Source organism: Lutra lutra, chromosome 10 (genome assembly GCF_902655055.1).
Source record: "Lutra lutra chromosome 10, mLutLut1.2, whole genome shotgun sequence".
In the NCBI taxonomy this organism is placed as follows: Eukaryota; Metazoa; Chordata; class Mammalia; order Carnivora; family Mustelidae; genus Lutra; species Lutra lutra.
In genome coordinates, this window is record NC_062287.1 from 60,194,795 (window position 1) to 60,207,928 (window position 13,134).

The 13,134-nt window shown below is 38.5% G+C and overlaps 1 pseudogene; it reads right to left on the minus strand.

Annotated features, from left to right (window-relative positions):
- Positions 1 to 1,878: 1,878 nt before the first annotated feature.
- LOC125079751 (olfactory receptor 51V1-like) lies at positions 1,879 to 3,957 on the minus strand (annotated as a pseudogene).
- Between the last annotated feature and the right edge of the window lie 9,177 nt (positions 3,958 to 13,134).

Below are 13,134 nucleotides of genomic sequence, written 5' to 3' on the forward strand. Positions count from 1 at the left end.
TAAAAGCCAGTAATCAGCAGATGTATTTTCTTCAGCTTCCTTCACTCATTTTCCTTCCTTTTTCCCTCTTCCACTGGGTCGTGGATGTTAAACACTTTGAAGGTTTTCACATGTCTCATCCTTATTGTACAAAGAGTTCTAAAGCTAGCTGTGATTTCTGAGTGTGTACCAGATATTTTTCACATCCACTGTTCATAGCTGTTCTTTCCCAATATTTTGGCCCATATTCTACAAGTTGCCATAATCTGAGGTACAGATATTCAGAATATCTGTATGAGTACTAAATCCTAAAGTGAACCTTCCCATTCACCAAAGGAAACATGATTCTCCAGCCAATGACTCAATGTGTTACATATGTCACTATTCCCTTAACTCAATGTTAGTTCATGTCAGTACTCCCGGCATGCCTGGCTGGCACAGGACAGATCTCACTGCCACTGAGGCTCCATTGCTTCCCCAAGATTGAGTTAGTGCTGAAGAGAGGTGATGATGCACATTCAAGACCTTGAAGGGAAACTTGTCTAACACTGAGAGACCAGACCATGTGCCCTGACATGGTCTGTGAGGCACAATATGACCTCCAAAATTTCAGCAGCTAGCTACTGTTTTCCTGCTATAACTGGACCATATGACTCTTGTCAAACTGGCATGTTCCTAGATGCTTTGTTTTCTGCAGGAACAATCTGCCCACTTTTAAGCTGTTGGAAAACTAAAGCCTAGTCTTTTGCTTTCTATATTGACGGCTTAATTGAATGGAGCACTAAAAAGGAGGGAAAGAGAGAAACACAGGTTTTTAATGCAAATCTGAAATACATAAGTTGAGGTCTGTATTGAAAGAATATTAAGCAATACTTACTTCTTTGATGGAAATTGCTCTGATGCATTCATTTGTTGAATGCTATTTAGCATTTCCTCTTTAGTACATAAGAGATTATAGGAAATATAAACCAACATTCCCCTGTATCTCTGCACAGATAACTGATTTTTTCTTGCTTTCCTTCTTTTGAAAAATTGAACTAAATTTTCTAAATTCTAAGAAGAACAAACTATTTTTTTAACTCAGAATCAATACTAAGAATAAAGTTTTATCACTCAGAATATTCCACACTTTAGATTTAAAAGCAAAGAGTTTGGAACAAATTCTTCTTCCAGCTCAAGGGCAATGGAGTCTACATATAAACATAACAAGGGAAGATTCTGATTTAAGGAAACAGGGTGAAAATTGAATTCAAAGTCAAATTCCATTATATGTCCTCTTTATACTCTATACTTGCACTGTTCAATATAGTAGCACCTGCTTTGTCCAAGACAATATCCTTTTAATCTAAATATAATTAACTATAGTTAACAGGCACTTCCCCAGTTAATTATCTACATTTCATGTGCCAATAGTCATATGTAGCTATTCTTATATGTTGGTCTTTATATTCGGTATTAGAGAATATCCTCATCATGTTAGAAAAATTCAGCTGGACAATTCTGGCCTATATAGTTATCACAACATGTCTGTGAGGTGGGCACTTTCCCCCATTTTGAAGATTAATTAACTGCATCTCAGAATTAAGAAGTTCAAGTTATCCACCTTTTAACTGAAACCTAGAATTTGAATCCAACTTTGGTTCACTGCAAAGAAAGTGCCTAATTTCCACATTGGGCACATTGTCTGTTTTAATCCTTTCTTGAAATATACTTATAGCAGGCACATATATGTCTTCTTGGCACAAATCCACAGTTGGTTAGAAAATTTATGAAATGTTTCAGATGAAGTCTCTCACCTCCAGCCCTATGAACAGTTCACTTGCCAAACACAAGTTAAAATGGAACTTGTTTGTAGGTGATTCTCTGGAATTATGTTCAAATGTGTTTCAAAATCAAGAATTATAGATTCTGAGCTAGAGCGCTAATCCCAGTAAAATTCATTTTTGGTATTATATAGTGCATGTTAATTGTTGTTGCTGTTTGTTCTTTAAAAGACCTGAGCATCTCAACAATTTTCAGAGAAAAGAGTCTGAGCATTCTGCTTCGAATCTGCTGGGTCTTGACACTGTAGATGATGGGGTTCATTAAAGGTGGGAAAAGGATGTAGATGTTGCCCATAAGGCCATGGATCACAGGGGATAGATGCTTGCCAAAACGATGCACCTTGTTAGGCTAATGATAGGGATGTAGACCACAGAACAGCACAAATGTGGGAGATGCAGGTCTGCAATGATTTATGGCCGCCTCTCCTGGAGAGGCAATTGCCAGGACTGCCCTAAGAATCAGCACATAGGAGTAGAGGATCAGAGCAGCAATCCAACAACAGTGTGAAAATGACCAGCATCAGGGCGTAGTAGCTATTAAATCTGATGTCTGAGCAAGCTAGGCGGAGAAGGTCCTGGTGCAGGCAGAATGAGTGAGACAAGTTGTGGGAACGGCAGTAATGGAAAAATTTCAGATTGATGATGGGGGGTATAATAAAGAAGAAACTCCTAGCTACTGTGGTAAGCCCAATTTTGAAAATCCTGGAATTAGTCAGAATGGAGGAATAATGCCAGTGGATGGCAAATAGCGATATACCTATCAAAGGCATAGTAAGGAGGACAGAGGACTCATGAAGGAGAGACCATGGATGAAGTAGGGACTGGGCAATGCAGGAATCCAGGCTGATTTCTGGAATGAACCCCCACAGGGTGCCCAGCACCGTGTGCACTGTGGACAGCCTATGGATAGGTCAGTGAGGGCCAGCATGGCCAGAAGTAGAACATGGGCTGGTGCAGGCTTGGGCTCGTCCGGATCACATGCAACACCATGCAATTGCCCCAAACCAACCAGGTTGTAGGTGGTTGAAGAAGGGAATGGAGATCCAGGGATATTGTTGCTCAGGCCGAAAATGCAGTGAGAGCGAAGGTGGAAGAATTCACACGAGGACTTCTCAAGTGATCATTCTGGCACTGGGACCTTCTTTCAGGCAAGCAAGGAAGTGTTGTGGTGGTGGGGATTCAGGAGGGCACATATGCATGGAGCACTGGGTTGTGGTGCATAAACAATGAATCTTGGAACACTGAAAAAATTAATTAAAAAAAAAGCAAAAAAAAATTTTCAGATGAGGGGCGCCTGGGTGGCTCAGTGGGTTAAGAGCCTGCCTTCGGCTCAGGTCATGATCCCAGGCTCCTGGGTTCAAGCCCCACATTGGGCTTTCTGCTCAGCAGGGAGCCTGCTTCCTCCTCTCTCTCTGCCTGCCTCTCTGCCTACTTGTGATTTCTCTCTGTCAAATAAATAAATAAATCTTTAAAAAAAAATTTTTTTTTTCAGATGAGCTAGGTCAAGTTTCTAAGCAGATAAAATTATGCTTAAAGTTTAACTTAGTGTAGGAAATATTAGCCAAGCAACTCTGTTCTTTAGGAAATATATTATCTGCTGCCTAGAAGAGAATAGTGTCCTCCGATATCACTTCAGAGCTGTTATCATCCTCTGGCAGGTGCACGGATGTCCTCTAGAAGCCACAAGTGAAAATGAATAGATTAAAAGAGGAAGCTATTTTTCTAGAGAGGATATGTTGCCTGGGATACTTTCTTGGAGATTCTGGTCAAAAGCACAGCTGTAAAATTGAGAGCTGAGGTTCTCAAAGTAATTATTAGTTTCCTCCCCTCTGATTCATTAAATGAAGAGTGAGATTAGCATTTAAGTATCCAAAATCTATTTAATAGTCACTGCGTACCCATAATTTTCCATTTTCTGCTATCTCCATAGTGAATTTTTCCTCCAAACTGTCCAGCATTCCTGTGTTGTTCCACCCCAAGATGACACAGCCAACAAGTGCTTTTTTTCTCTGCAGTGAAAAGCAGAGAGGAATATTTATGCATGAGATCTTTAGTGAGTGATCTCCCATGAGAGCTCTCATGCTGAGATGCTCAGCTTACCTATGCCCTTGTGGCAGGGATACTTGGGCTGAAGACTCTCAGGTTCTGACGTCATCCTAGTGTTCTCCCCCCACTTATTCACTCACTGAATCAGTACATTCAATGTTTATCTAATATACATTTATTGAAGGGGTGAGCGATTTTTTTCTCTTCCTTAGAATGTAGCATACTAAAGATCAAAAAAGGAAGGCCATGTGGTGCATAAACAATGAATTCTGGAACACTAAAAAGAAATTAAATTAAATTAAATTAAAAATTATATATATATATATATATATATATATATATATATATATATATCCATCCCTGGGAGTCATCATAAAAGGGTTAAAGGCTCTTAGAGTGTAGGCAGGTGTTTTAAAGTCTACACTGGCTTTTATGTTTCATTTCATCCTTCCAACATGTTCAATTATCTTCAGATTCTGGCTTCCTGTTGTGACCCATTCTTCATCTTTGTTATCTTAGCGCACCAGGCAGCCCTCAGGCTACCCTTCTTCTGAATGCACCCTCTATCAGACACTGTCAGACCCCTTCTAGAATCCTCTCTCTGTTGTTTCTTGCCCTGAGCCCCTCTCCATGTGAAATAATTTACCCACTATTTTTATTTGCCTCCTTCCTTGAATGACTGGAGTCTTTACCTTTTGAAGAAAAATACGTATGCCTTGATCACTTCTTTTCTATCTCAACTGAGTTTTCCTCAGAGTTTTGTTCTTGGTCTTCTCTCTGCCTAGAATTATCTACTCCAAGTACTTTGCACAAAACCTCCTTTCATCATTCAGGGTTTTACCACTCAGAATTCCCTTTTCTTCCTTGGTGAAGAAGTTCAAGGTAGCTTCCTCAGAGGAATTCTTATAACCCCACCATGAGTGCCCCCATCCTCTCCAATAAATTACTCTCCTAAAAATACCCTGCTTTGTGTTTATACCACTTCTTGTATGCTGGTTTCCCATGAGATCTACTGGAAGCTCTAGAAAAACAGGTGCCATGTCTGGTTTTTGCTCACAGAAATGAAAAGTGAGGTTTAGCATGGAGTGGGCATTTATCAAATAATTATTGAATTACTGGAATACTCTATGAATTCAAGCTGTACATAAAACAAGTCAAAGCAAATGCATTGTAAAAAAAAAAAAAAAATACCATGAAGGGGCGCCTGGGTGACTCAGTGGGTTAAGCCTCTGCCTTCTGCTCAGGTCATGATCTCAGGGTCCTGGGATCAAGCCCCACATCGGGCTCTCTGCTCAGTGGGGAGCCTGCTTCCTCTCTCTCTCTCTCTGCCTGCCTCTCTGCCTACTTGTGATCTCTTTCTCTGTCGAATAAATAAATAAAATCCTTAAAAAATACCATGAAATCTCAGCACTTGTATCTTAAAGTAACACATCTGATCTTTGTTGGCCACATGATACCAAACATTGTCTGCCTATAAAAAGTTTACATAATACATAGAACAGATGCTGCCTTAGGCATTCCTGTTGACCTTGGACAAAACACTCGGACTGCAGATATGATTCCTATCATCGCAGTCTGACCCAGACATGGAGTTTTGGCCCTGGAATGCTGACAAAAGATTCAAACGTTTTGTGAATATAAGCATGCTCTCTTACAAGCTTTTTCTCATACAAGCTTTTTCAGCCTAGCCACAAAGGTTACAGGTGCTGCCTCAGAGAATAACAACCTTTTAGCAATAAAAGAGCAACAAATATTGGCGATTGTTTCTAAATTCTGTTTTGAGATAGGATGAGAATCAGGAGAGGATAGTGTTGATGAGAAGAATAAATGCCCATTTCAAGAGGGAAGTAGTCACATATGTTAGATGCACAACATGGTCCATTTGTATTAAAAAGGAAAAACCATAAAACATCATTTTCCAAAATATCATGCTGTGATGCCCCCTCCCTGTCAGTGTGCATAGTATTTCTTTCTGAATTTCTAGCAACCAGAGGAATGCCTGGCATTCAGTTGGAGTCCGGGCTGTGATGGGATTCCGGCAATCGCTCTCTGCGCTTTGTCTGGAATGTGGATTTGGAAAGCATATCTGTGATCAGATTAAACAGATCATTCTTTCAGAGGAATCTTTCCTTACATCCTCCAGTTCAAACTGGCCTCCATGTTCCGGCATCTCTGTCTTTTTTTTCTATTCTTTGGACATGATCCTCTGATTACTTCCTGCCTTTTTCAGATTAAGTAGGGTAATGACCAAGAGTCCTTATTTACTCTAAAGGCCTAGAGGAGGAGTGTTGGATGCAAAAGTTAGATTTTTTTTATCATTATATTGAATAAAAAATATTTCTGTTGGCCAGAATAGTCCAGGTTTTTGCTTGTCTACTGGTATCATTATTTAATGACACCTACACGCAACATGCTTTGGACAATAAATTGGAGGATCTCACTCTTGACCAGGTAGTTCTGCTAATGGTCTCATCTGGACACCAGCAGGGGGCAGAAGAAGCCCATTGAATTTTCACCTCCTTAAAGCTGCATAAGCTGCTTTGCTTTACAGCTGGTAAGCATGGGTGAGGCCAAGCAGTTCAGAGTCTGAACTTTACAGCTGAAGAGATAAGAACCTTCTATAACACTAGTACAAAAATTTGGTGTTCAGGTGTTCTCAGCATGTTAGCATTGGTGTCAACTTTTCCACCACAAACCCAGTATGGGCTTAAAACCCCAGATTATAGGAATGGTGACTATTATTAATTTTGTAAATGTTCTCATTACTAAGTATTACTTGTGCATCTATTCTTACTATGTATTTTGTTTATTAGTTTACATAAGATGACTATAAATAATAATCCCACCATGACTGAAATATTGAAAAATGATTGTGCATAATTTAGAACCATGATAAAAAGTTCTATTACATAGTACATCTGTTTAACTGTAGTCATGTGGGTATCTGAGAAGGTTCCATTAGGATTTGTATGGTTGTATTGTTCTATGGCCTAGAGGGTCTCCATCAAGGAAATGTATCTGTTTTAATACTTTTTCTACATTTCAGACAAAGTCAGACAACTGACAAAATCCAGACAGAATAAGATGTTAAACCCTGAGTAAAAGATTTAGGGCGCCTGGGTGGCTCAGTGGGTTAAGCCGCTGCCTTCGGCTCAGGTCATGATCTCAGGGTCCTGGGATCGAGTCCCGCATCGGGCTCTCTGCTCGGCAGGGAGCCTGCTTCCCTCTCTCCCTCTCTCTCTCTGCCTGCCTTTCTGTCTACTTGTGATCTCTCTCTGTCAAATAAATAAATAAAAAATAAAATCTTTAAAAAAAGATTTAAACTAAGCAGGAAAGTGCAAATGAGATGTAAATCTAACTTTAATGATACAAAAGTAAGGAGCTAAAGTTTCAAGGATAAATACTTGAAGTGTTACACATATTTTAAACTGTGCCCTGGAAATTACAGGATAAACCAAGAGGATCTAATTCAGCCCCCTCCTTTTCAAGATGAAGAAACTTGCAGGGTTCTTCTAGGAAATGCAGGACTGGAATACACACTGCTAGGCTCCTGCTGTTCTCTGGGGCATTTGGATACCTTCAGTGGGCCACCAGAATCTCCCTCTTCCTTACTGCTCTTGTTCTCTCATCTTCACTTGTGGAGAAGAACAGCTTGGTCAGCAATAAAAATATATATATATACTTCCATATTAAATCAGCAAGACCTTCAAAAGAGACCTACAAAACCAGTAGTATACAGATTTTATATATAGGTATTATATAGATTTATAGTTAGATCTAAAATTAAGATTTATTAATGGTAATGTATATTACCATGATCATCATAACCCGCCCACTAACTTACCTTCATGTAACCACCAGTTTGTTCTCTATAATTAACAATCTGGTTTCTTTTTCATTTTTGTTTATATTTTCTTCTTTGTTTGTTTTGTATCTTAAATTTCACACATGAGTGAAACCATATAGTATTTTTCTTTCACTGACTGACTTATTTCTTTTAACATTATACCCTCTGAATCCATCATAGTTTTTGCAAATAGTAAGATTTCATTCTTTTTTTAAAAAAAATATTTATTTATTTATTTATTTATTTGAGAGAAAGAACTGGAGAGAGTGAGCAAGCACCATTGGGGGTACAGAGGGAGAGAGAGAAGCAGGCTCCATGCTGAGCAGGGAACACAATGTGGAGCTTGATCCCAGGACCTTAAGATCATGATCTGAGCTAGAAGGAGATGCATACCCAACTGAGCCACCCAGGTGCTCCAAGATTTCATTCTTCTTTATGGCTTAGTAATATTTCACTATATGTATGTATATGTGTGTATATATATATATCATATGCATGATATATATATATAAGAATATGTGAGATATATCTCATATATTCTTAGCACAACTTTTTTTTTAAGATTTTTTATTTATTTATTCGACAGACGGAGATCACAAGTAGGCAGAGAGGCAGGCAGAGAGAGAGGGGGAAGCAGGCTCCCCGCTGAGCAGAGAGCCCGATGCGGGGTTCGATCCCAGGACCCTGAGATCATGACCTGAGCCGAAGGCAGAGGCTTTAACCCACTGAGCCACCCAGGCGCCCCAATATCTCATATATTCTTAATCCATTTATCTGTTTATGGATACTTGGGTTGCTTCCATAGCTTGACTATTGTAAATAATGCTGTGTTAAACATAGAGGTACCTGTATCTTTTTGAATTAGTGTTTTCAAATTCATTGGGTAAATAACAAGCTGTGGAATTATTGGATCATATGGCATTCCTATTTTTAATTTTTTGAGGAATCTCCAACTGTTTTCCACAGTGACTGTGCCAGTCTGCATTCCCACCAACAGTGCATGATGGTTCCTATTTCTCCACAGCCTCTTTAATATTTGTTTCTTGTGCTTTCAGTGTTAGCCATTCTGACTGGTGAGGTGATATTTCACTCTGGATTTGATTTGTATTTCCCTGATGGTAAGTGATGATGAATATCTTTTCATGTGTCTGTTGGCCATTTGTATGTCTTCCTTGGAGAAATGTCTGTTTAGCCTTCTGTTCATTTTATTATTACTATTATTATTTGGGATTTTTGGTGTTGAGTTGTGTTAGTTTTTTCTATATTTTTGATATAAACCCTTTATCAGATATGTCATTTGCAAATATCTACTCCCATTCCATAGGTTGTTTTTAGTTTTGTTGATTGTTTCCTTTGCTGTGCAGAAGCTTTTTATTTTGATGTAGTCAATAGCTTCTTTTTGTTTCTATTTCCCCTGCTTGAGGAGACATGTCTAGAAAAATTTTGTTATGGTTAATGTTAGAGAAATTACTGCCTGTGATCTTCTTTTTTTATGGTTTCAGGTCTCACATTTAAGTCCTTAATCCACTTTGAGTTTATTTTTGTGTATGGTGTAAGAAAGTGATCCTTTTTCATCCTTTTGCATATGGATGTCCAGTTTCTCCATTGCCTTTTATTGGAGAGACTGTCTTTTTCCCATTGCATATTCTAATCTCCTTTGTTGAAGATTAATTGAACATATAATCATGGGTTTATGTCTGGGCTTTCTATTCTGTTCCATTGATCTATGTGTTTATTTTTGTGCCAGTAACATACTGATTCGATTACCATGGCTTTGTAGTACATCTTGAAATCTGAGGTTGTTAGACATCTAGTTTTGTTCTTCTTTTTCAAGATTGCTTTAGCAATCTTCTGTGGTTCCATACAAATTTTATGATTATTTGTTCTAGGTCTGTGAAAAAATGCTGGGTTTTTGTTTGTTTGTTTGTTTGTTTTAGGGATTTCAGTAAATGTGTAGATTGCTTTGGGTAGTTTGGCAATTTTAACAATATTTGTTCTTTGAATCCATGAGCATGAAATATCTTTCCACTTGTGATCTCTTCTTATTTCTACTTTTTTTTTTTTTTCCCGAGGGCAAAGATATCATTATTTTTTACCTCTAAAACCTAAGACAGAGGTTTATATTTAACAGATAGGAAGTCTATAACTGCTTGCTGAAAAAAAAAAAACAAATAAAAAAATAAGTCAAACAGAGAAAGACAATTATCATATGGTTTCACTCATATGTGGAATATAAGGAATAATGCAGAGGACCATAGGGGAAGGGAGGGCAAACTGAATTGGAAGAAATCAGAGAAGGAGACAAATCTTGAGTGACTCTGGACTCAGGGAAATAAACCGAGGATTGGAGAAGGGAGGGAGGGTGGGGGAATGGGGTAACCGGGTGATGAGTGTTAAGTAGGGCATGTGTTGTGATGAGCACTGGGTGTTATATGCAGCTAATGAGTCTTTGAACACTACATCAAAAACTAATGATGTACTTATGTTGGCTAATTGAACATAATAATAACAATAAAAACTAAATCAAAAAAAGAATTGTGAGTCACCAAATTACTTCTGTGATGCACATACAGGAACAATTAAAGACTCACAGGTGTGTAATTGTGTGTTTTCCAAGGGTGATCTGATATGAGAAAAACAGAAGAAAGAGAAGATAGAGAAGAGATGGGGCAATATCATACCAACTTACTAGCAGGCCAGATGAAACTTCTAGCAATTCTTTTAATTATCTTTAGCAAAGAAAGAAGTAGTCATTCTTTATCTGAGAACACTTAGGAAAGAATCCTATCAAACCCTGCTTCTTCACCAACCTCAGTTGACTGATTGTTTGTTTCTTTGTTGTTTCCAGAATACTCCTTGGCTTCCAAAGCCCCTTTGGTGGATGTCTCCTTTGCCTCCTTACACACTGAGTTGTAGCTGGATACATGGTTCTGTGTAGTCTTCAAGAGAATAGGTAGTTCATCCGAAGTCCAAAGTCTGAAGAAGATAAACAAGATCTTTAGGTGTGTGTCATTTCAAAATTTGAGAAGTTATGAGAGGCCCAAGAATCTACAGGAAAATGTTTCTGGGCACTCAGGAGGGTGTAGACATCTTTTTGAGTATTTCAGTAGCATTGCTTCTATGTTCTTACTTCTATTACTATGGCAATACTCAGCAACAGTAAAATATAAAGGAGACCATTAGATGAACTATCCATCTGCCAATTGACTTGCATTTTTATATTGATTAATGATGTCTCTATTTGTTTCTGTTTTGCTTTATTTCAATGGAATTCTTTTCAAACCCCTTCATATTCAATTATTTTTCACTTCTGATTTGATTTACCAGATCTCAAAACTTTGACATACAAATGACAAATGTTTCCCTACCTTGTTGATTCCAGATGCATGTAACAATCCAACTTTCATCTGGACCTGACTCCTGTTAATATTGCTGCCTTGATACTATTCAGGTCCCTAAAAATAAGGCTCAAAAACTCTCTAGTGCTCAATATTTCTCTCTTAGCCTAAGACCTTTGGGATTTAGGAAGAGACATTAAATGAGTCAACTCACTCTTTGTGAATTATCACCTGGCATGAATTTTTGTGAAAAACAAAAATAGGGAAGTCATATTTTATAACTCTTCTGTGTCAGGTGGTGCCTGACATCATGTCTGATCTTTCATATTCCATGGTAGACCTCCCAAGTTCCCACTGACAAGATTTCCAGAATTGAAAGGGCCCACAACTGGGTCTCCATCCCTGTTTGCTAGGTGTACCTAGCAGCAGTCCTGGGCAAAGCCACTGTCATTTGCATTGTCCACACAGACTCATCTTTGAGCCAGCCCATGCACTACTTTCTGGTTAAGCTGGCAGGAACTGACTGGGGTCTTTGTTGATCACAGTATTACCCAACAACTGAGACAGCTATGGCTAAATTTTGTAAGTATAATTGATGTGCCCGTGTTTTCCACCTCCATGTTGTCCATATCCTGCTTTCATGGAGTCAGTCATGCCTTTTGCTATGGCATCTGATTGCTTTGTGGCCATCCCTAACCTTCTGAGATATCTCTCAGTGCTCCTCAACAACCAGGTAGTGAAGATTGGAGTGTTTGGTGGATTCCTAGGGCATTCTTCACATTCCTCATGGTTTGCATCTCTTTGGTTTTTCCTACTGCCATGACAATATCCTTTCTCACTCTTACTGTAGAACCAGGATATGATCCAACTTCCCTGCTGTGTCTCATGGATCAACAGCCTCTAGGCTTTGTTGGTCATCTTCCTTTACAAGGGCCCAGAATTCCTTTTAATAGTGCTTTCTTATATTCTGATTCTCAGATCTGCAATGGCCATTGCCTCCTACAGGGAGCTGCTCAAAGCTCTCCCACCAGTGTGTGTCTCACATTCTGACAGCCCTGTTACTTTATATCCCTGTGCTAGGCCCTCCCATTATTCACAAGGTATTCCTTCTCCTTCATCCATATCATCACAGGAAAGTGTCCATCTTCTTCCTACCACTTATGAACCCCATCATTTATGGCATCAAGACTGACTGGATCCACTGAACCACTATCAAAGTGTTCTATCTGAAATAGATAGAAATCTTGTATGTTCTCAGCCAGTTAATTCCCCATCAGCTGGATTAGTTGTGACAAAAATCTCAGTTCTTGTTCATTTCTAATGTCAACCCCTCACATGTATCTGAGTAATCCCTTTCTCTTTTAGTTGTAAGAACATAGTAAATGTATTCATTTAATAGCACCCAGAGACAAACAACCAGAAAATAAAAATCAGTCCTAGAAAAGAAATCAGTAACTTTGTAAAGTAAGTTGCAGAAGGAAGAATAATTTGTGAACAACTCTGGCTCTTACCCATTTTATGAATGTGAATACCTGAGATTGTTCTGTACTGTTTGAAGGCTATTAAAGTGAGAGACTGTTTTCCATGAGGCTACATGACTTGCAAACAAGAATAGTAATCTCCAAGAATGACATACACAGACTGTGTAGTCTGTCCCTCTCTTTCATCCTTCTCTACCTCATGCTAATGTTAGTAGTGAAATAGAACAACAGCCAGATAGTACTGAATTTTGCCAGAGGTGGGCATTTACCTCTTGGAGACACTATTCCTCTGACCAAATAGCTCTAAAGTGGTGCTTATTGATTTGTTAATTAATAATGTCTACTGACCCTTTCCCAATATTGATGTTACATATTTTATATTGTGGATAATTAAAAGAAGCAAAAGCAGGAAGGGAACACTTGAGAATTTGGATGGTAAGAGGCAAAATCTAGCAATACAAGTAAAAACTGGAGTTACATATCTGATGGAGTTTGTTTCTATAATAAATCCATCTTTAGCTTAAATAATTTTGCACAATTCTGCTTAAAAAGAGTTCTCTTCTAATAGAATCCTCACCAAATTATAGAATCTGGGCCATTTAATATTATTAGTGTTTCCC